Source organism: Lepisma saccharinum, chromosome 23 (assembly GCF_977018435.1).
Source record: "Lepisma saccharinum chromosome 23, izLepSacc3.1, whole genome shotgun sequence".
Lineage (NCBI taxonomy): Eukaryota > Metazoa > Arthropoda > Insecta > Zygentoma > Lepismatidae > Lepisma > Lepisma saccharinum.
This window is the reverse complement of record NC_139251.1, coordinates 1,632,107-1,653,860: the sequence shown is the minus strand read 5'-3', so window position 1 is coordinate 1,653,860 and position 21,754 is coordinate 1,632,107. Positions and strand designations below refer to the sequence as shown.

Below are 21,754 nucleotides of genomic sequence, written 5' to 3'. Positions count from 1 at the left end.
TACCCATTAAGAACCAAAGAGCAGTAAATTGATTAACTAAACATATGAATATGAAATTAGGATAGCTGATTATAATACATAACCACAACTATTACCGCACAATATCTTCTTTTTACGATGTTTTTGTCCCTTAAATTGATTATTTTAATATTACGTTATCATTGGTGTTCTTTGCATCGCCAATGAAAACGTAAATCATGATGCACTATACACTATCCTGGAACCAAAGTTTATAATTATTTACAAATCTGAATGAAAAAATATTCACTTTTGATAAGGCATAGTTTACACTGTATGCCATAATGACACTATGTAATCACTTAGAGAATGTTCACTGTTTAAACACATTGTGTTCAAACCTTAAGGGTTCAATACGACATTATTTCGTATCATTGTGTTTATTTTCACTTAATCACTTTGTTTTATCATGTTGAAAGTACCAGTTTCTTCTAAAAGAATTCACGCAATGATTGCAGATCAGTATCATTTCGATTTCCCGTGTTCTGAAATGTTCACGTTTGTCCATGCATAGAAATGTATCTGACGTCGTAGCACAATTGAAACGAACCTAGTTCCTGTACTTTATGTAGTCTATTGGGACTTCACTAGGGATTGAAGTGGCGAACTTGGCGTTTCCAGTTCCTCGAACTTCTGCATTTTCACATCTTGTTGCAACTTGTAACGATTGATGACATCCTGGGCAGCTGGGATGCTCTGATGAATTGGCGTTTGGAACATGTAATGCTACTAATTGGTCCTGCTGGGAAGGATTTCCAAGTTCGTGAAATACTTGCCTGCTATACTAAGGTGTTGTAAGCTGGGAATCAGATCACAGTGGGAGAATCACATGTTGTCCTAGGTGAGAAACGTCTTACACTTCTTCTCCAACTTCCGCAACCGGGACAGAAGGTTCGTCTTGGATGCATTGTCCTGTCTTAGCAGTATCAATTTGAATGTAATAGACACACATTCAATGAATGCTGTTCCTTCTTTGTCCTGTTCAAACAAAGTGTAGCCTGCGGGAACATTCTTCTTGACTTGTCTTTCATCTTTCTATTCTCCAATACGGCAAGTCCATCGTCCATCAAAATCTGGGGGGGGATGCTCCGAAATTGGTTTTAATCTGGAGGTGTATTCTGTAGAAGGGTGAAGACAATTTGGCGGCGTTGGTCCTCGAGTTTTCCTCTGTCGATCTTCGACGATGCTCTGGTTTTGTAGGTACCTGTTAGAGGTGGTCTGAGCCATTGAAAGGAAGGAGAAAGAGAAAATAAGGATAGGAATGAAGTAATTGAATCGACATGTACTCAGCCAATTGTAGGGCGGCTTTAGAAGTTCACTATCTGCCTGCTGGACAGGGTGTCTAATCCATTGGCTAACTGCAATGTGACAAATCCACAACAAAATTATATGCAAGGTAATTTCGTACTTTGTAAGTCACGCGTATATAACCTATACTGAATGAATGAATGAATGAATGAATGAATACTGCATTTAAAGTTCTTTGAATATTGCTCATGTATTAGGGGAGTATACAGACACCCCCCCACCACCACCGGTACGCTCTGAGACAAAAAAAAATGTAGAGTAAAAAGTAAAGTTGTTGTATGGAAATATGGCCATTCTATTCAATTGCTATTGCCTTAGGTTTGTAGACCGATTGATTATAAAAAAAAAGTGTTTTCTAAACTTTTTTTTCCGAAGAGCTTGCATTTTCTGCAGCTTGCGTTTGCAATGTACGAGGTTGCAACCAGGAGACAGGACAACCAGGCGATCTTGCTTCTCTTCTATCGGTATCTAAGGTTACCAGACCTTCATCTTTTATGCTTAACTTCGCTGATTTTAAATAACGTTATTTTTTCAACATTAAAGCATAAAGTTGGTTTACACAGTTTGAATTGAGAATATTTCTGTTATACGTTTCGTGAAGCAATGCAGAGAGAACACGGGAGGGGGCGTTCTTAGTTCTCTGTCTTCCCACACGACTTGCATGTGTTTCTGAGGCAGTGGCAACCATGCCCACTAAGTCCCTCGCCCTCGCAGACAAGGGATGGGGGGAAACCACTTTAGATGTTATCTGTAGAAGCACTTCGCAGGTTTCTCTCGCTCTTCCTGTGTAACTTGCGATAAATGCAGAATTCCTGTGTTTTGCGCACAATCGAAGGCAGATGTAAAAATAGACAAATTGCTAATCATTATGTTAATTAATTATGTGTTCCTCAATGTGATTTTCCCGTGTAAAAATACTGTAAGCATAATTGTAACCCTACTTCAAATAATATATAAAAATTATAATCATACAGCTTCTTTAAAAATCCCTGCCTGGGAAAGTAAATAATGTAAAAACTATGGATATTTTGCCTGCTATAATGTTTCCCTTTGACTGTATATAGGAAAAGGACGTTTTGCTGTGGTCTTCGAAAACGATACCGTCAAGGTGTCGTGGGTTTGATACCGGTGGGGACACGTGTACAGTGGTACGGATTCCACTTTAGACTGTAGGTTCAGTCTCGAATAGCCTTTCTGTGCAAAAAGTGGCAATTGAATTCTTCGAAAAGTAGCAAACATTTCAAATCTTGGTCGTCTAATACACGAATGTTTGTGCTTACAGTTGCCATGCATCGCCAATGTCAACACTAAACTAAGAGTTCCAGTGTATTTCTATTTTACACCCATTTTCTACCTACCTGGTTAATCGCCACATATACGCCGAATTTGCATAAATTTCATATAGTCTGAATCTCTGGTTCATTCTGCATACAACGGGATGTGACTCATTTCTCTAGGGCAATTAGCCTCTTATCTACTCTCATTTAATTGAAACTCTACATTTTACTCAAAATCGGTTCGGGACCGATGTAAGAAATGTAATGTAAGAAATGGTCGAAAAGTTAACAATGTTTCCCAGTTTTCTTTGTTCAACAAATGTAAAAGAAAAATCATGCTAAAACGCTTTTGCAAGTCAGTTTAAATACAGATGTCTGAGAGATATGTGCAATCAAACCATGGCCAGTATTAATGGATGGACTATTATGCCAACTCATTTTATACAGGCACACTTTGTGCTTGGAGGAAGTGGGTGGTCAGACGAGGGACTTTCTGCATCTCCCAAATAAATCAAGATTACATTCTGAGCTCCCAGCAGCCACTTACGGTTAACAACTTTTTACTTTAGTAGAAATTTTAGACTAAATATTTGGTCACAATTGCCGGTTTTTCCCTCAATTTTGCAAAAAAATATTTCTTGCTTGCTTCGATTGTAATATAAACGTTTCTACACGTCACATTCTTTTGAAAGAATTGGCGACCTATTCAATTAAAATGTTCCATGTCCCTACATAGCTATTTCTATTTATTTTTTTTGTTTGGTCTATTTCGTGATTGAATCGAGACAATGAGGTGGAATGATAAAATTATGAAGATACAAACACGATGTCCATGACTCCATATTATCGCGTTTATTCTTTAGATTTAGCTAAACTTCGCGGAAAATTGTGAAAAAGTATTAACGCAATCTTTGAAACCAGAATTTTGGTAATTGTTTGACACCCTCAAGATTGGCCCATGTAAGCAATTGGATCTCCGACGCTGTGCTTCTTGCTTGAGTGCGAGGGGACGTCAAGGGAGGGGAGGGGGTTGGTGACGCCGTTCTTGGCTGATTCCAGGGTTGCCGCTTGAAAGTACGGAAAGATGGGAGACTATGCCATTCCTGTTTTCTCTGCTTTCAGGGCATATGGCCGGTGAGCGAATGATTGTCTACAGTCGGGTTAAACATTATGGAGACTCGAGTTTGAACTCCAATTAAAAATTGACCAGTAGAGCTACGTATTTAAATTTCGTCACGATTGGACCACAAGTTTTTTAATTACAGAATGTCGAAATGAGCATAGTTTGAAAAACACATAAAAAGCTGCATTTTTTGTTCTCGTCTCACACATAAAGATCGATATTTAAGATTTATTGGGGATCGAAGGCACTTAATACCGAGAAAGACTTGATTCAGTTAACATGCATTTATTATTATTATTATTAGACGTATAACATATAGCGAACACATTACATTCAGTTAGGGAAGTTGTACAGTGAATATTGTTTAAAATTTGTGAATTCATAGAGCCGTAGGTTGAGAATTCTACGCCAAAGAGAACAACACAATTCGACACACCCTTTACACACCATTAAACTTTTGCTTCTGTCGAAAGTATAATTTTAGAACATATATACTCAATATGAAGGAAAGCTCTCATTGTGAACCGACCGAGGAAATTTACTTCACTCAATTTAGGGTTAAAACGGACAATTTAGACCGGTTAGTTAGCGTCAAAAAAATATGTATCTGAAGTTATCCAATATTTGAAGGCATAGAAAACATTTCCAGGTCCCTAGCCTCCCCCTTTCCTGCATTGAGGGAGCTGCTGCTGTGCAACTGGTCACGGCTGAAACCAACTTTGTTCTATTTTATGTCTTATATTTGTACAGTTATAACCCCACCAAATGATCCCCTGTTTAAAAGGGAAGTGGGGGGAGGGGTGATGGACAGCGAGATTCATTTGTGGAGTTTATGGACAATACGAAGCTTTGTCGTCTTCCAGGCCAGTGTTTTTTAGAAGTCATTTGTATTTCATATTTATTTTACGTCGCTTTTCTTCCACTTTTGACTATTCACGACGATGGATCATGATTATGTTAAATGGATGAAGAGACACTCACAAAACAGTCTCGTCCAGGCTGACGGGACTCGAACTCGGAGTGTACGTTCACTCAACGCACTCTTCCACAGTGTCGAACCTTTAGAAGTGGGGGAATTAATCTTTCACACAATATTTCTCAGGAAATTACGTTACGACTATAGTCAATAATTGATTGAAAATATCATTATATTTTAACTGACATTAAAAGTGTTGTTGAAAAGCCGTGATTTCTTTCTATAAAAATATGTTTCAAAGTATGGATATTTGTGTAAGAATAGAATTTAATCGGTATGTTTTTAGAACTACAATTATATAGTTTAAAACTTTGTTGAAGAGTTTTATTAATTTTCTAAGATTAATCATTCATATTAATATGATACTTTTGGAGGTTAAGGCTTTCATTTTAAACCTAAAATTCCCAATCGGTTGTTCGGCGTAGCTATAGGCTAGAAAACACAACACTGAGCGGCGCATAATATGTTGACGGTAGTGACTTGCAACAACTCTTTAGTTCTTTACCTGAATATCCAGGAAAAGTAACTTGTTTATCTAAAATAATTCATTTATTCTACACATGTTTATGTAGTTTATTTATTTATATTAATATCGTTAGAATAAAATACAAAATTTACTTAAACGTTTTCCTTCTAAATGCTTTGAATTCAAAGCTTTATTGTTCCATAGCATTTGAACTTCAGAGGGAAACAAGCATGAGAGGAATGCTTGGCGCCTCGAAGTCCGGACAAGAGGCAGCGAAGAGTAGGGACGAGCAAGGGAAAGTAACAATTATACCAATACAAAATTAGATTACAGCAGTAAAAATTAGTTGCATTTTGTTACTTCCAGTTTGCAAATGCAGCAGTAGGCATGTTGTCATCGTGAATATTGTACACATTGTTGTATGCAATAAAAATCGAGGATTGAAAGAAAAGTTGTAAGAAATCCGAGGACAATATCAGAATGTCATAGAATACGGCACACAGCAGTGACAAGAGAGACCGGAGAACGTGCTGCAATGCGACGTGCACACGAAGCGAAAATTGGTTGCTAAGAGCCCTAAATCTCCTCTCCTAACCTAACAACGTAGAATTGTCATTAGAATCAGTGGCGGCGATTGGGTTCCAAAACTGGGGGGGGGGGGGTAAAGACAGTTTACTTTGGTGCATAAGATTTAGCATAGTGTGAGGGCAAAAGTGGCATAAATAAGGGGACAACAGCCTCCCTCGCTCCCCCTAATCGTCGCCACTGATTAGAATTCAAATTTAAAAATTAAACATGCTAGTTCCTTAAGAGAGTTAAGTTTAGTGCTGTCAGCATATTTTATGATCCTGTGATCCCGAGTGGCTGTCTCTTGATATATTACAGTTTCCTAGATACAGTGTGTTACTTTGTAACATTGTATATCTGACAATTATAATACAATAAAATGTTCAATACATCCAAATGTCAACCTCTCTTCCACGTAGTACAACCTCGACTGCATTGTGCAGAAGAAGGAGGTTCTAGCGCTTGGATTCACAATCAGTAAAATCCTCTGTGGGGTTTGCGTTATATGTTTGTCCCTTCATCCATTTCTAACATTCATTTGCAACCTCGCAATTAGCCAGAAATGGTAGAAATGCGACGTTAAATTAACTAAATCAACTAACAATAAAATGCTCAACGTACAAACACAACTGCATAAAATATATGTGACGCTTCGAAAGACGGTATTTTGAATTTATTATCCCTTCCCATGCCTTGGATTGCCTCGAATGTAAATATTCCTTATGTTGCTTAACTAAAATTATACCCTAGGATAATGAAATGGTAAACATTAATGAAGCGACAGAAAAATGCAACGTATAGCCTTTAACGTTAATTTGAATTGCTTTTCTTCGGTTAATCGTTAATGAGCATTAATGGTGGAATGCAGAAATAAATGAAAGAACGAACACAATGGTATATCTGTGCCTTACTCAGGATTCTAAATTAGGGCGTCTGGCTTCGTAGCTACTCCTTCATGCAGACCGAAAGGTAAAAAAAAAAAATAATACAATACAGTTGATTTGATTTGAATATTATTATTTAGCGTCGCTTTTCTTTCCCTTTTGTCCAGACGAAACGATGGGATGAGTAATGATACGATGAAATTGATGAAGAGCGCCCACAAAGGAACACCCAAGTAGCGTCGTAATGCGCTGTGCTAACCTTTCCGCCACGAAGGTCAGTTGCAATAGATTGATCGATTGATTTGCTTTATTTTACTTCGCTTTTTGTGCCACTTTTGGCTAATTTGCGAAAATGGGGATGAGTGATGATATGATGAAATTGATGAATGGGCACTCACAAGCATCCACGCTCAGGCCGGGATTCCAACCCGGTACCCCTGGTGACGTAGCGCGATGTGCGAACCACTCCGCCATGAGGTCCGGCAGCTACAATAGAGTCGAATTTACTGAATGAGAACATATACGCATTGATTGATTGATCGATTGATTTGGTGTTTTAATTCCACTTTATGCACAGTTAGGTTAATCGGGACAGGACCCACAGTTTAAAGTGGGTTCCGAACCACTATATGGCTCCACCGCATATACCGTTTTAAGGGGAAGTTTAACTACATAGCTTTCATTTTTTACTATCCCTTCAACGGAGCGTGCTGTTGACAATATCACCCGCAGTATGGCCGTGATCGAGAATGTGTGGAGCCATATCTTCTGCTTGAAAGGTAGCACCGTAAGATGCACAAGAAAGAACTTTACCTTTTATAGCACTCGCCCACACACATTTTAATGGCATAACCTCTGCCTAGGGCTTCGCTGTTCCCCTAAGTACACTTGTTTGTGTAAATTTGTAAATATTGTCTCAATAAAGCCACAATAAGGAAATGAACACGCTTCCTTTTACTAAAACTGATTTTTTTTTTTGGCCCTTTATTTTATTACATAATTTATTTTAATCTCAATCAAATAAACACCTACATATTATTCACGTTTAGAAACGGGAAGAGTATTTATATAGTATTTTTTTACCTTGTCATTTTAAAATTAATGGAATTAATATTTTCTTTATGATCGTAGATGGTAAGTACATGGTGTAGTTTCCAGGCATTATTTATCATAAAGGAATAAAATCAATGTTTTCTACTCGAGGTTTTCCCCTTTCCCCAAAGTTGTCTGTTGTAGAAAATTAGCAAAGATACCCTTATTTCATTGTCCTCTCTGTTGTTTTATGTAAGTAAGAATGTGCATTAAGGATGATACTCATATAATAATTCGAATATCCCTGCGTAAGAATTTGTATGTTATCTATTTATATTTTCTCATGAATACACGCACATAAACAACACGACAACAAGAGCAGGACACAGAATGTAACTTAAATGGAATTGTATCAACTTCAACATACGAAATGATGGGTTTCCTGCTTTGTGAAACTGATACGCAATGGAGAGAGAGATGAACGTGATAACGGGCAGCTTAGCAAGTCGCGTTGATCCTTTTCTGCAAGAGGGGAGCGTACTTGTGTTCCCCCGCGACGTTGTCAGGTGAGGAGCTTATCAACTTTTCAAGTCGCACCATAAGCAGAGAGGGTGGGAAGTGAAGACGACAAAAAGTGTGGCAACGTAGCAAAAAACTCATGCACGGCGCAGTGGCCGCAGAGGTGGATTGCATAAAACAACAGTGTTGCCAAACACGGTCCTTAGAAAAAGAAATACATTGAAGTTAAGGACTCAGACCAAGCACTTAGCTTTTAGACGTATGAACACTTGTCTCCGTGCTCTACAGTGGGGATTCTGTGTTCGAATCCTGTACGAGTTTAGGGAGATTCCAGACCAAAGTGAGAAGCGAAGCATATAACTTGGAAACAAACACTCAAAAGTATATGTGACGTTTCGAAGTGACATGACAAGGTGCACATGTCGAGTCGCATTGCGTCGTTCTAATCTGGTGGCGTCTTCTGGTAGTGCATCTGCACTGAATGCTTGCTTATATTCTTAAGAGATGCGTGTTGCTTGTTACTTCGGTATGAACCCCTTAGTTTGTACACACTGTTATTCTTAATATGAGCGTTTATATATATGAAATATTCGAACCAATACTATTTTGCTATACTTTACTTCGCTTTTTATGCCACTTTTGGCTAATTTGCGAAGATGGGGATGACTGATGACATGATGAAATTGATGAATAAACACTCACAAACATCTATGCCCAGGCCAGGATTCGAACCCGGGACCCGTGCGTCGTTTTCGAACCAATGCGACACGACAAACACCATGTGTCGCTTACGTGTTTCTCGCAGAGAAACTTCAAACCGAAGCTACAGGGAACAAGTATCACAAAACGGCGGTAAGTGACAATTAAGGTTCACATCGAAGTGACAAGTTACAAGACACACGGACCACTTTAGTCTATCAGAAATCATTAAAATGCGAAAGCCCAAACACCAGACCGATGCGACATAATTCACGATATTTAGAAAAGTGCCCATTCTGTGCAACACGGAAGCAATAAGCGAGACGTGCAACTTGTCACATTGCTTTGTTTCGAAATGTTGAATTCATTAGTATTGCAATTGTCTCAAAGCGATACGTGTCACTTGTTGCCTTCCACTTCGGTCTGAAATTTCCATGAATGTTATGCATCATGTCGTCTTGGTCTGTTGTTGGCGGATATGAGAAGACTTGCATATAGACCAAGGTATCTGTGTCACTTGTCACTTCGATATAACCCTCCCCCCCCTTATTGCCCCGTCGATTGTCACTTTTGAACAGAAATCTCCATTCTTATTTCTTTAAAAAAATAATATTATTATTTCGTTATCAATTCATTTTTCTTCAGCATTACCGAAACAATCCAACAAATATGAACTTTTTGGTACCTTCGAAATACTTCGCGTACAGGTCGCAAGGGCTCTCAGGAGTCTCGAAATGGCCTTTTCCTTATTGGGACCGGCAAAAAGTCCCAACAATTTTTTTGGTCCCATTAAGAAAGGTGTTTAAAGATACTCCGGTCCTAAGAAGAATATATCTGCGTACCCACACACACACACACACACACACACACATACGTGTAAACGTGGTCTTATAAGGCCCGAGTGAGTGTACATATGTTGTTGGAATCACTATAATTTGATAAATTAGCATAATCAAATTCATTTTAAAATGTCGAGACCATGTATGTGATTACAAATACCACCGTGGTTTTTGAAAATTATCATTTATGCAGTTTTCCTGACGAAAAAATGGTTACTATTCTTGTTGGAACCTGGTACCAATATCACCTGTCTAATTTACGTGTTGTAATTTTAATACAATTGCATCCGTTGTGGGTACCATTCAATATTGCAAAACCCGTCCAACCAATCACAATTCTTGTAGGTCACATGATTTCTTCCTGTGTGTAAGCAGCTACGTGCCATACCGAATTGGGCAATAGTTGTGAAACGCGCTTTACGGCGTCAATTGAGAGCGCGTAGCTTGCAAGTATATGTCTCGTCGCAGCGCATTAGAAAAGGGGGGGGGGAGAAGAGTTCCTTTCGCGGCGGAGTTAGGAAGGGATTAACTGCGGCGCAGTCAGTGCCGTACTTAAGGAGTTTTTGCCCCACTGTGGAATTGAGAAAATAATAACATTTACCCTAATCGCTGAATCTTAATTTTTACTTTGCATACTTTTATGTGTTATTTGATGATTTCAGAAATCAAAGAAGGCTTGTGCGGCCTATCATGCGGCAACGGTGTGAAACGAAGCTCTTTATTGGAACGCTACCAAGCGAAACACAATAGGTATCAAGCGACAAGAGATACGTATCGCTTGGAATTGAACCCTCAGTAATCAATTCGACCTTTCGCATTGATGCGACAGGGCAAGCTGCACATGTCGCTTGCGGGTCGATGCATTAGGTTTTTCGAGCATGAGCGATGAATTTCTTGCTTTAGATTGAAGTCGCCAGTGTTCGTGGGTGTCCGGAAGGGGGCAAGGGGGGCCGTGCCCCCCCCTGGAAAATGAAAGTCAAACAAATTATATATTTCACACATATAATTTCATTTAAGCCACAATAATAAGTGTTTATTAATGCACGAAAATGATAAATTCAAATGTAAGCAATGTTTTTTGAGGGAACATTGGAGAAAATGTGGCTTATTTGCCCCCCCCAGGAAAAAATACCTTCCTTGCCCTTCCCTGGAAAAAAAAACTGCTGACGTCCATGCCAGTGTTGCCTGTCGGTTGTCGCCTGCCAGTTGTCGCTTCGATCTGAAGTCTCCTTGAAGGGGTCAGGGGAAGAATTCTGACGGAGGCGACAAGCGACAGTGTGCTTCCACATCGATAAGAGACACGGGTCCCTTTTGTCTTGTAGACTAAAACATTCACCGCCCGTGCACGACAACAAGTGGAGGCGTTACGATGCACAACATTGATAAAATAGCAAGTTTGAGTGACACAACCAAGCGACATGCAATATTTGCAGCTTACCGTGCTGTATCAGTTCGAAACGTAGCATTGATTACCGAGGCTTGTCGCTTGTCGCGTTACGCTTCGGTCTGGAATTTGCTTAAACGGCAGGCGACTGGCGACATGGAGATTTTATACCAAAGCAACAAGCGACATTAGAAAATTCAATATAAGGCAAAACATTCACCGCGCATGCGAGAACAAAAGTACGAAGCGACATGATGCACAGTATTAACATAACTGGCAAATCAGGGCGACACGCAAGCTACAAGCGACACCTGCATCTTGTGGTGTCGCTTCTGTTCGAAAAGTTCAATTCATTACTGCTGGTTCGCTTCCAAGGGACAGGTGTTGGTTGTCGCTTTCGTGTGAAATCTCCCTTACAAAGCAAAAAAGCTGCAAACGACAGACGACAAGTGACAGGCGACAAGCGACACGGAGAATTCACACAGAAGGTACAAGCGGCAAGCGACACTCGCACAGTTAGTTTAAATTCAAACATTCACCGCGCATGAGCTAACAAGAACACGGTATTGAGAAAATTGCCTAATCAGAGTGACACATGCAACTTGTCCTGTCGCTTTCTGAATGCTGGTTTGCAAGTTAAGCGTGTCACGTGCCGCTCGCCTCTGAAAGCTACACCAAGCCATTGTTTTATTCAATTCTCCTCAGGGAAGGAAGAGAATGCTTATACAAATACAGTCTCCGCAGATCATTTGCGAAGCCACTCATTATATTTGAAACTCTATTTTCTGTGCACACTCAGCGTGCACTATAATCTACCGAAGCGGCCCTAAAAATTTATTTGCTGGAACTAGGATCTCACTTTCTTCATCGTTGTGAAGGGTCACTCGCAATAGAATTGTTACGATTTTGTCTCTCTGCGTGAGAACAGAATTTGGAGACTATAGTCGACAAAAAATTACTTCTGTTGGAGTTATTAAGTTTGTGGAGGAGGGTGGTGCTTCAAATGGCTGTTCCATGTAGACTGTACATTTGAACAAAACGAGCAAAGGGAAAAGTCACTTATTTCATTTCTTTGTAAAATGAATTAAGTGTTAATTTACCAGAAGTCCAGTACAGTAAAACTATCCAAGTATATAATGGTGTGAGTCTTAATCGACATTTTAATTAAACCTTTCTTCACAAACTGATTCAAAATTGAATAGGGCAGTGATTCCCAAAGTGTGCTCGGCGGCGCCCAGGGGTGCGATATTTTCACTGAAATGTCACTTACTTGTTAGTCTACAGATGGTTTCAGATATGATTGTTCCAAACATTAGCTTATTTAGTCCTTTTTTACATAAACAATGTTTCTGAATTTGAAATATGTGCTTATTTTTTAACTTAAGGCAAGCAACCTAACAACACTAACTTAGCGTTGCAAGTTTTAGATAGGCCTATGCCTACATTCTGACTTGGGCGCCTCGGAAAAATTTGAAAACTACAAAGTTTGGGATCCCCTGAGATAGGGTATAATTGTAATACTCGTAATGAATGATTGACGTATAAACTTGATGTGAAGCGTACAGAAATATTTGTTTCGCGAATGGAGCGAACAATAAAACGTTTTATAAATCTCATTCCTTGCAACCACCCAATCACAGTAACTGTTCATCAACTGACCTCTACTTCCACGTCACCCATGAAGTTTGCTGGTGTATCTTTCCGACCTATCACCTAGACCACAAGCATTTCGTTTTCGCGCCTTTTTTACCGGACGCCCGGTCCTTTCTTACTTCGGTAGTTCTTCTCGCAGTCAAGTAGGAGGGGTACGAGTTCCACCTAAGGCCTCCCCGATGGCCATGTCGACCTCCGTGGCGGACTGGTTAGCACGGCGCGCTACGACGCCAGGGGTTCCGGGTTCGAGTCCCGGGTAAGGCACGGGTATTTGTGTTTGTCCAAATGAGAAAAACTGAAAATTGAGAATAACCGAGAAATGAAAATCTTGAGAATATACTGAAAAACGGGGGATATTTCCGGTTAGGGGCATTCCTTAAAAAATGACGTAGTGGTTGCTTCGTCGCCTTGTAATCAAGGGGTCCCGGGTTCGATACTCGGTGGAGGCATTTCGTGGTTTGGATTCCACTTTAAACTGTAGGTCCAGCTCCGATTAGCCTTACTGTGTATAAAGCGGACTTAAAACACCAACTCAAACAAACGAGTTTCACTTGCACCAAAAGCAAGCATACAGTCAAGAAGTTTAAATATCGTATGTCTTCATGTCGTTACCCAGTCTCAAACGCAGGATAAAAAAAAAAAAAAAAAACACGATTAAGAAAAAGAAATGAACCAATGTTCTCGAGGCCGAGTTGGGAGAAGTATATTATGGTAAATAATCATATTGTAGTCACGGACACTTCTGTGTTGTAGCAATACTTTTGACTTTCAATGGAATCATTACTACCCAGAAGTGTCCGTGACTGTACAACCCTAAACTGATGTTGCGTCACATTTTGTTGGTATGTCGACTAAGAAACTCTCATAACATGTCGCAATAAAACAAGTGGCTTCACCAAACTGAGGTAGAGGCGAACAAACCATTATTCTGCACTGTTATCTCAAGAGTCCGATATTAGCAACAGAGGGAGACATTTCTTAGTCACAAGAAATGTTTTCAATTAACTACTTATAAAAAGTAGATGGTGTCGTCTTGGCAGAACGAACTGACCTGACTACAAAAGCACAAGAAGCTAACTGTCTCGAGTATTGCGATCATACGGTCTAGTTTTATTATTGTGTGTAGTTTTACCAACTAACCTTGAAAGAAACAGTTTGGTTCGACGTATACACGGAACATTTCCAACCAATGGCAGCACAAAACATGTCGCTACTAATACACAGCGACGAAGTGCAATAAGCCTACGATCACAAAATGAACAATCTCTATTTTATGGTGGTATTTTAAGACTTTAGATTTCAATGTCGTTGGAAAGGTGTAGAGTGCTTAACACAAAAAATACTAATAAATAATATGAATGTGAAACATGCAAGGGTAAAGTAAAGTGCATTACAGCGTTGCATGGATGTAGTTGTAAGGGGCCACATATTATATCTCACTTAATGTCCCACTATTTTGGAACATTTCTTGATTTAGGGCAGTTATTTGGAAAATATTGTCCGTCGACGAAGCTGCTATGCCTGCAGTCATCTGTAGAAGACACAGAAAATCTCAGTCCCGATACGAGTGCATCAGCTCAATCTATGGCGTAAACTCGTTCCGACTTTTGTAATTGTTAATCGGCCCAGATTTGAAAGCACCACTGATGCAAGGCCTCTTGTTGAGTGAGCGTGTCATCCGTTTATTTTCCTACCTCCTAATTTATGATGCAACCCAACACAGCAAACGCTTGCTCTGACATAACTAGCAGGGACGCGTGGCAGGGTTGCCACTAGCGTTCCTCGTTAAGAGAGACGACTTAAAAACAACAACTTGGGAATCTTGCCTGAGCAAAATCGAAAACATTAATGATACTTGCGATGTTGTAAGAAGGATTCACAGTATTTATAAACTGACCAAAACAAATAATGGGCATACTGAAATTCAAGATTACTCATTCTAAATATCTTCATAATTGATTGATTGATTTGGTTTATTTTAATTCGCTTTTCTGCCACCTTTGGCTAATCGCGAAGATGAGGATGATATGATGAAATAACAAATGACACCAATGTCTAGACCAGGATTTAAACCCGAGACACCTGGCGCCGTAGCGAGCTGTGCTGACCACATCACCACGGAGTGTTTCGTACATCATCCAATATCAACAATTGCAAGGGACACGTGATATAGGGGAAATCCACGAACGAACAAATGTAAGCATGATGTGTTTGCTGCCTCGTTTCGAACACGCAGACTGAAATGTAGAAATTTTCAGCGAAAAATGCAGGCTCGACCAGGACTCGAACCCGGGTTATTACAATTTATTTGAAAATTATTCCTATCTGTAATAGCGTTATTGCTAATCGTGTTTGTCTCATAAGAAAATAATTGCGAGGCTCTTTTCATTTAATGATTGATTGATTCATTGCTTGATTGATTTGCTTTATTTTACTTAGCTGTTTGTGCCACTTTTGGCCAATATACGAAGATGGTGATGAGTGATGATATGATTAAATTGATGAAAGTACACTCACAAACATACATGCCCAAGCCGGGATTCGAACCCAAGACCCCTAGCTTATTTTAGAAAACAGTGGCAACCTATAAATTTTACCGACAACTGATATGCATGTAAGAAAAATTATGTGTTTCAAAAATTGGTATCAAGAAAATTCCAAGGATTATTTGCAATACTAGGAACATGCGAATTAAAAACTTTCTCTCCCCCCCTCTCTCTCTCTCTCTCTCTCTTTCTCTCTCTCTCTCTCTATCTCTCTCTTTCTCCCCACTCAAACTGGTTAATCTTGAATGCTCTATTAAAGAAGTTGTAGGAAGAAATTAATATTTCACTGAAAGGAATTACATTGAGTTCGGTGCATACTTACTGCCTGTACTAGTTTGTTCTGCACTTCACGATATCGTTTGATATTGGTACATCAAGAGAAATCCTCGTAATTTACACTCTTTTCATGTGTGCGAATTAGTTTTCTCATTTTGTGTCTTTGCTTAGCATTCTTATCATGGAACGTGAAAAAAAAAATAATGAAAAGGAAACCATTGAGTACACGTCATAAATTGTACATATTTATCATTCATTGTAGCAACTTGATATCAACATTGAAATGTAAGAGTAATATTTTCGGAAGGCACCAAAATGTCAACTTTTAGTTCACCCTGGAAACAACGTTTTGTAGCAAACGAGCGATATTCTGACATCTAGATGAATTTCCGGAATAATTCGTGTGAATTTATATTATTCTCATTGTACGTAATTTTCCTACACTTTCGGGCAAATAGTAAATACGAGGACATAAGATTCAGTGACATTTTTGTCCAGGTCGAAACTCGTGTCCGGAACATTCGGTAGAGAGGGATCATGTGTTGATCACTAAACGTACTCAGTCACCGAAATGGTTCAAGAATATTCATCTGCCGGAGATTTTTGTTTCTTTTCAGCCTGCTTTTTATAAGGAACTCGATTTGCAATAGCGCTAGTTCACTTTATTTCTAATAAATAAATTGTAATAACATTACAGTCTGCGTGTTTGAAACGAGGCAGCAAACACATCATGCTTACATTTGTTCGTTCGTGGATTTCCCCTATATCACGTGTTCCCTGCAATTGTTGATATTGCTTGATATACGAAACACTCCGTGGTGATGTGATTAGCACAGCTCGCTACGGCGCCAGGTGTCTCGGGTTTAAATCCTGGTCTAGACATTGGTGTCATTTGTTATTTCATCATATCATCCTCATCTTCGCGATTAGCCAAAGGTGGCAGAAAAGCGAATTAAAATAAACAAAATCAATCAATCAATTATGGAGATATTTTAGAATGAGTAATCTTGAATTTCAGTCTGCCCATTATTTGTTTTGGTCAGGTTATAAATACTGTGAATCCTTCTTAGTTCTTAAATTCTTATTTATATTTTATTGCTCGAACCAATTAACATTGCTCAAACAATTACATTACATTTACATGTAAATCGTCTATTTCGAGTGTTTTTGTCGATTTGTAGTACCTGAAAAGTTTCAAAAGATGAACAGAATAGTGTGTTAACTAACTGCTACGATCCTAGCTGGAGTTCAATACCAATTCAGGATAACAAAACTGTTGGAAAACAAACTTTGTATCGAAACTTTCCAGAATTTATCCATGCTCTTAAGCCGCGTTTACACCGGGGTTGCTCACACATGTTACCAGCAAATGTCGTTAATATTTCGAAAAACACTTGTGAATTTCTTATCAACATCTCATGTTTTCAACAGATTTCCCGTGTTGGAAACAGAAATGTTGTTATCCACTAGAAGTCGGTACAGATCAAAGGGCACTTCCCCTACAATTAGCTCCTGTCAGCAGTGAAGGTCTCACCCAGAATCTTCGGTCTTATCTGTTTCGACAAAATGACACATGCTGCCACAGAGAGTACAACGTCCTCCACGGTCGGCATCTTGCAGCCAAAATGTTAACAAAAGTTATTAACAAAAGTAAAGTGAAAGTAGTGTTATGGCTACCAACATTTTGACAACATCTGTTGTTAACCGTGTTGGTAACAAAAAGTTCATAACGTTTGCAGGGAACATTCGGTGTAAACGCGGCTTTATCCATTCCGTCCCCCTTTCTCCGTAACGGTTGCCATTTGGCAGACACTCTTTATTCCTCGAACCCCTACACATGTAGAATCTTCTGTGGCTAAAATTTATACACGCACGTTGCATAACTGCACTGTCGTGGTTTTTGAGAAAAGAATTGTAGAAAGGACGTTAAAATTCCCGTGATGAGAGTATTGATCGAGGCAGAAACTGTAGTTGAACCTGATACGCTTTGTTATAGTTAGGCCTAGTGGCCGTAGCGGTTAAAAAGTTGGGTGATTTGTTAATTACAAAGAAAAAATGTTTTTCCTACTTTTGTAAAGCGCCGAGATCATGCTTTTTTACTAGAAAATGTCTGTGTTCCTTGTAACTATTCTTTTCTATTCAAACGTACGTAGTTGTGGAGGAAAAAACTGTGCATGATGACTAATTGCGACTTAAATATAGGGAGAAATGCAGAGCTCATCCTCATATTCGCGATTAGTCAAGAGTGACAGAAAAGAAAAGTGAACTACACCAAAACAATCAATAATGTCAAATTACCATCCTTTTCTCCGTTATTTAGTTAACGATACGATAAGCAGTCTCAAGGTCATGTTTCATGATGCCGGAGAAAAGATATTCAGCTTCTGAAATGTCACTTAAACACGTGGGTAATAGAATTCAAAACTATACGCTCTCCTATCCCTTCCCCTCACACACATATGCAACCGCAGACTAATTTATTTGGGAGTGTTAAGGGGTGTTTCAGTAGCCTATCTGGATAATGTTACCTTAATTGTCATACGTTCATTTCCCCCTTTCACAGAAACCATTTTACCTTATGGTTTATGGGTATGCATAATCACCTTAGCACAGGTTTTGCTATTATTGTGACGGTATTTATACTATTTATATGTGCCGCCACTGAAAATCGAGTCCGAGACATCTTGATTACGGTGACTGCTATATCAGTTTTGCAACCCCCCCCCCCCTCGCAGAGGAACTGATTAATGAGGCTATATATGAAACCAGTAGCGTAATTTCTCGTGCAGTTTGTAGTACGCTAAATATTTACACATAAAGAAATCTAATTAGAATTCAGTAATACAATTGTTATGCAAGAAAAACTGCATGCTATGTCGAATAAATTGAATAAGAGGAATATAGTCGAAATTATCTAATACTTCGCCAAAATGTGTGTCTTGGAGTCTGACCCTGAAATTGCATTTATCAGACTAACGAGTGTCTGGTGCCTGGGTTGTGTCGTCCATATAGGTTTGTGATTGTCACTTCATCAATCTGATCGTATTACCATTCACCCTCATCTTCGCAATTATCGGCAATGAATATTTGAAAGAAGCGCTGATCCAGAAACTGTCTGTTTTCATTTCTTCAGCTTTGGTTTCAAGTTTGGTCCTGAAAATTGGTTAACTCGGATTTGCGACCAGCCAAAGGGATGGCCTTTTTCCTCTGGCCCATTTCTTTCAAGAACTTCAATAAATAGTCGGGCTGTTTGCTTTGCTTTATATCCAGTGTAAGCTTTATATCCAGTGTAAACTCACTTTTCTCGGGGGCCACATATCTTCGCTTACCTAGGAACCTTTGAATCCTTTATTAAATCTGTTTACAATTTTAAATCTCCTCTCCTTGCCTTCTTTCGTTTATATTTGAATTAAACTTTCAATTTTATTTCCAGGTTATTAGTTCTTACTAGTGTTGGGCAATATATAGTCACGATATTTTAGAACATATATCGTGTCAGCGATATATCGTCACGGCATTTGGCGATATACCATTTGCCTCCCCCCAATAAATCAAGATTACATTCTGATCTACCAGCAGCCTCTTACGGTTAACAACATTTTACTGTAGTATGCAATTTTAGACTAAATATTTGGTCAAAATTGCCTGTTTTACCCTAAATTTTGCAAAAAAATATTTCTTGCTTGCTTCGATTGTAATATAAACATTTCTACACGTCACATTATTTTGAAAGAATTTGCGAACTATTCAATTAAAATGTTTCCTATATAGCTATTTCTATTTTGGTTATTTTACATCACCGATCTATTTCGTGGATGAATCCAGACAATGATGTGGAATGAAAAAATGTTGAAGGTAGAATTACGATGTCCATGAATCCATATTATCGAGTCTATTCTTTAGATTTAACTATACTTTGTATAACAAGTATTAATTCAATCTTTCAAACCAGAATTTTGGTAATTGTTTGAGACCCTCGACATTGGCCCATGTACGCAATTGGATCTCCGACGCTGTTTTTTCTTGCTTGTGGGCTAGGGGACGTCAAGGAAGGGGAGGGAGTGGGTGACGCCGTGATTCCAGGGTGGTCGCTTGAAAGTACGGAAAGGAGGGAGACTATGCCATTCCTGTTTTCTCTGTGTTGGTACTATTTGAGGGCAATTGACCTGAAAGCGAATGATTGTCTACAGTCGGATTAAACATTATGGAGACTCGAGTTTGAGCTCCAATCAAAAAATTAACCAGTAGAGCTACGTATTTGAATTTCGTCACGATTGGACCACAAGTTTTTTAATTACAGAATCTCAAAGAGAGTGTAGTTTGGAAAACACCAAAAAAGCGGCATTTTATTTGGTTCTCACGAGGATAAGAAATTGAATTCATAATTGAAAAAAAATAGTTATTATAGCTTAACTCACAATTCAATAACTTAACTGGCTAATTTTTAATTCGAGAGCAAACTCGAGTGGCCATAATTTTTAATTGGACGGTAGTTCGGCGGAATCTTTCTTTATTGTTTCATTTATGACGCCGTGTTTGTGTTTGTGGAAGAGATCGTGATGATTAGATATAATGAGATATCGCTGTTCGGGAACAGCACATGTTAACGGCTTGTAAAGCAATCGCCTGTTCTCTGTCACCTTAGCACATTTTAAGTCTTAGCGCCTTTCAACTCATTCAGAAAAGTGTCATGATGTTTTAACTTGATATATAAATAGCAGATATTAACATATTAATTAGTTTAATAATTTAAATGAATAATAGAAATATGGGTACACATAACACGTACGCAAAATTAAAAACTATTTAATAAATTGTGTTTCAAATCGGAGAAACTTGAATTCAATTTATCATCATAATTATTTTCTTTCTTTCACTTTCCGATCTCGGAATGTAGTCTTGTGGCTTGGGCCCCCTTCTCCCGCAGTGCGGTGTGTGCGAAGTCACGTATACCACTAACACTGCGTATATTTTTCGGGCGAAGAGAGACAGCATAGAATTGTTGCAGTAATCAGGTCATCTTATCATATTATGCCCTATAACTCCACAGTCCACACTCCCGTGATATTCAGTCATGGCGCAATGCACAGGGAACAGCTGTACTTTACTGCATAGACAGGTCCCTAGCTTCCCCCTTCCCTACATTGAGGGAGCTGCTGCTGTGGCACTGGTCACCCCTGAAACCTACTTTGTTCTCTTTTATGTCTTATATTTTGTTCAGTTATAAGCCCACGAAATGATTTTCTGTTCAAAAGGGACGTGGGGGGGGGGGGGGAGTTACGGACTGTTAGGTTAATTTGTGCAGTTATGGACAGTACGAAGCTTTGTCGTTGGCCAGGCCACTGTTTTTTAGAAGTCATTTGTATTTGATATTTATTATTTATTTTACGTCGCTTTTCTTCCATTTTTGGCAATTCACGACGATGAATCTTGATTATGTTAAATTGATGAAGAGAGACTCGCAAAACAGCTTCGTCCAGACTGACGGGACTCGAACCCGGAGTGTACGATCACCCAACGCACTCAACAACAGAGTCGAATTTTTATAAATGGGGAATTCATCTTTTCGCACCATATTTCTCAGGAAATTACGTTACGACTATGCGTCAATCAGTGACTGAAAATATGAATATATGTTAATAATAAGTTGAGATAGAATTATTTGTGTGTAAAATATTTGTGTTCGACGTAAGAAAGTAAAGAGAAAAAGGTGTACAGTTTGATCGGGTGAGTAGGCTCTTTCGTTGCAGCTGTATGGGATTAAGGGATTAGCGAGCTAGCGATAAGTAGGTCAGTGGTAGAAACATGGTTCGAACGTCGATCTCTCCTTCTCAGTACGAAGCAGCCGAAATAGGCTGGAATAAAATACTTGAGTGCTGTGGCAATGGACTTTCTTATGAGGGAGCAATAGAATGTAGTTTTTTTTATGTGGTACCATAAATCTTGCGCGGGAATGAGCGAAGAAGAATTTACGAAATTTGAGTTGCATATAGAAGAAATGTTTTCTTGCAAGATATGCTGCGCACTGTCAGAAAAGGAAAATGTCAGGGTGTTCAAAAATTAACTGACGTAAATAAAGAGAGCGTTAGCGTCCCGACACTTTTGTTATTTATGAAGCAGAGTAGAAAAGAGGATATGCAAGATTAACTTAAATTTAGAGAAGAGGATAGGCAAGAGTAGAATAAAA

At 38.9% G+C, this 21,754-nt stretch overlaps 1 pseudogene; it reads right to left on the bottom strand.

The window, feature by feature from the left end:
- Positions 1-568: 568 nt before the first annotated feature.
- The window catches only part of LOC145977828 (chloride intracellular channel Clic pseudogene), an 80,121-nt pseudogene continuing 58,935 nt past the window's right edge, over positions 569-21,754 (bottom strand).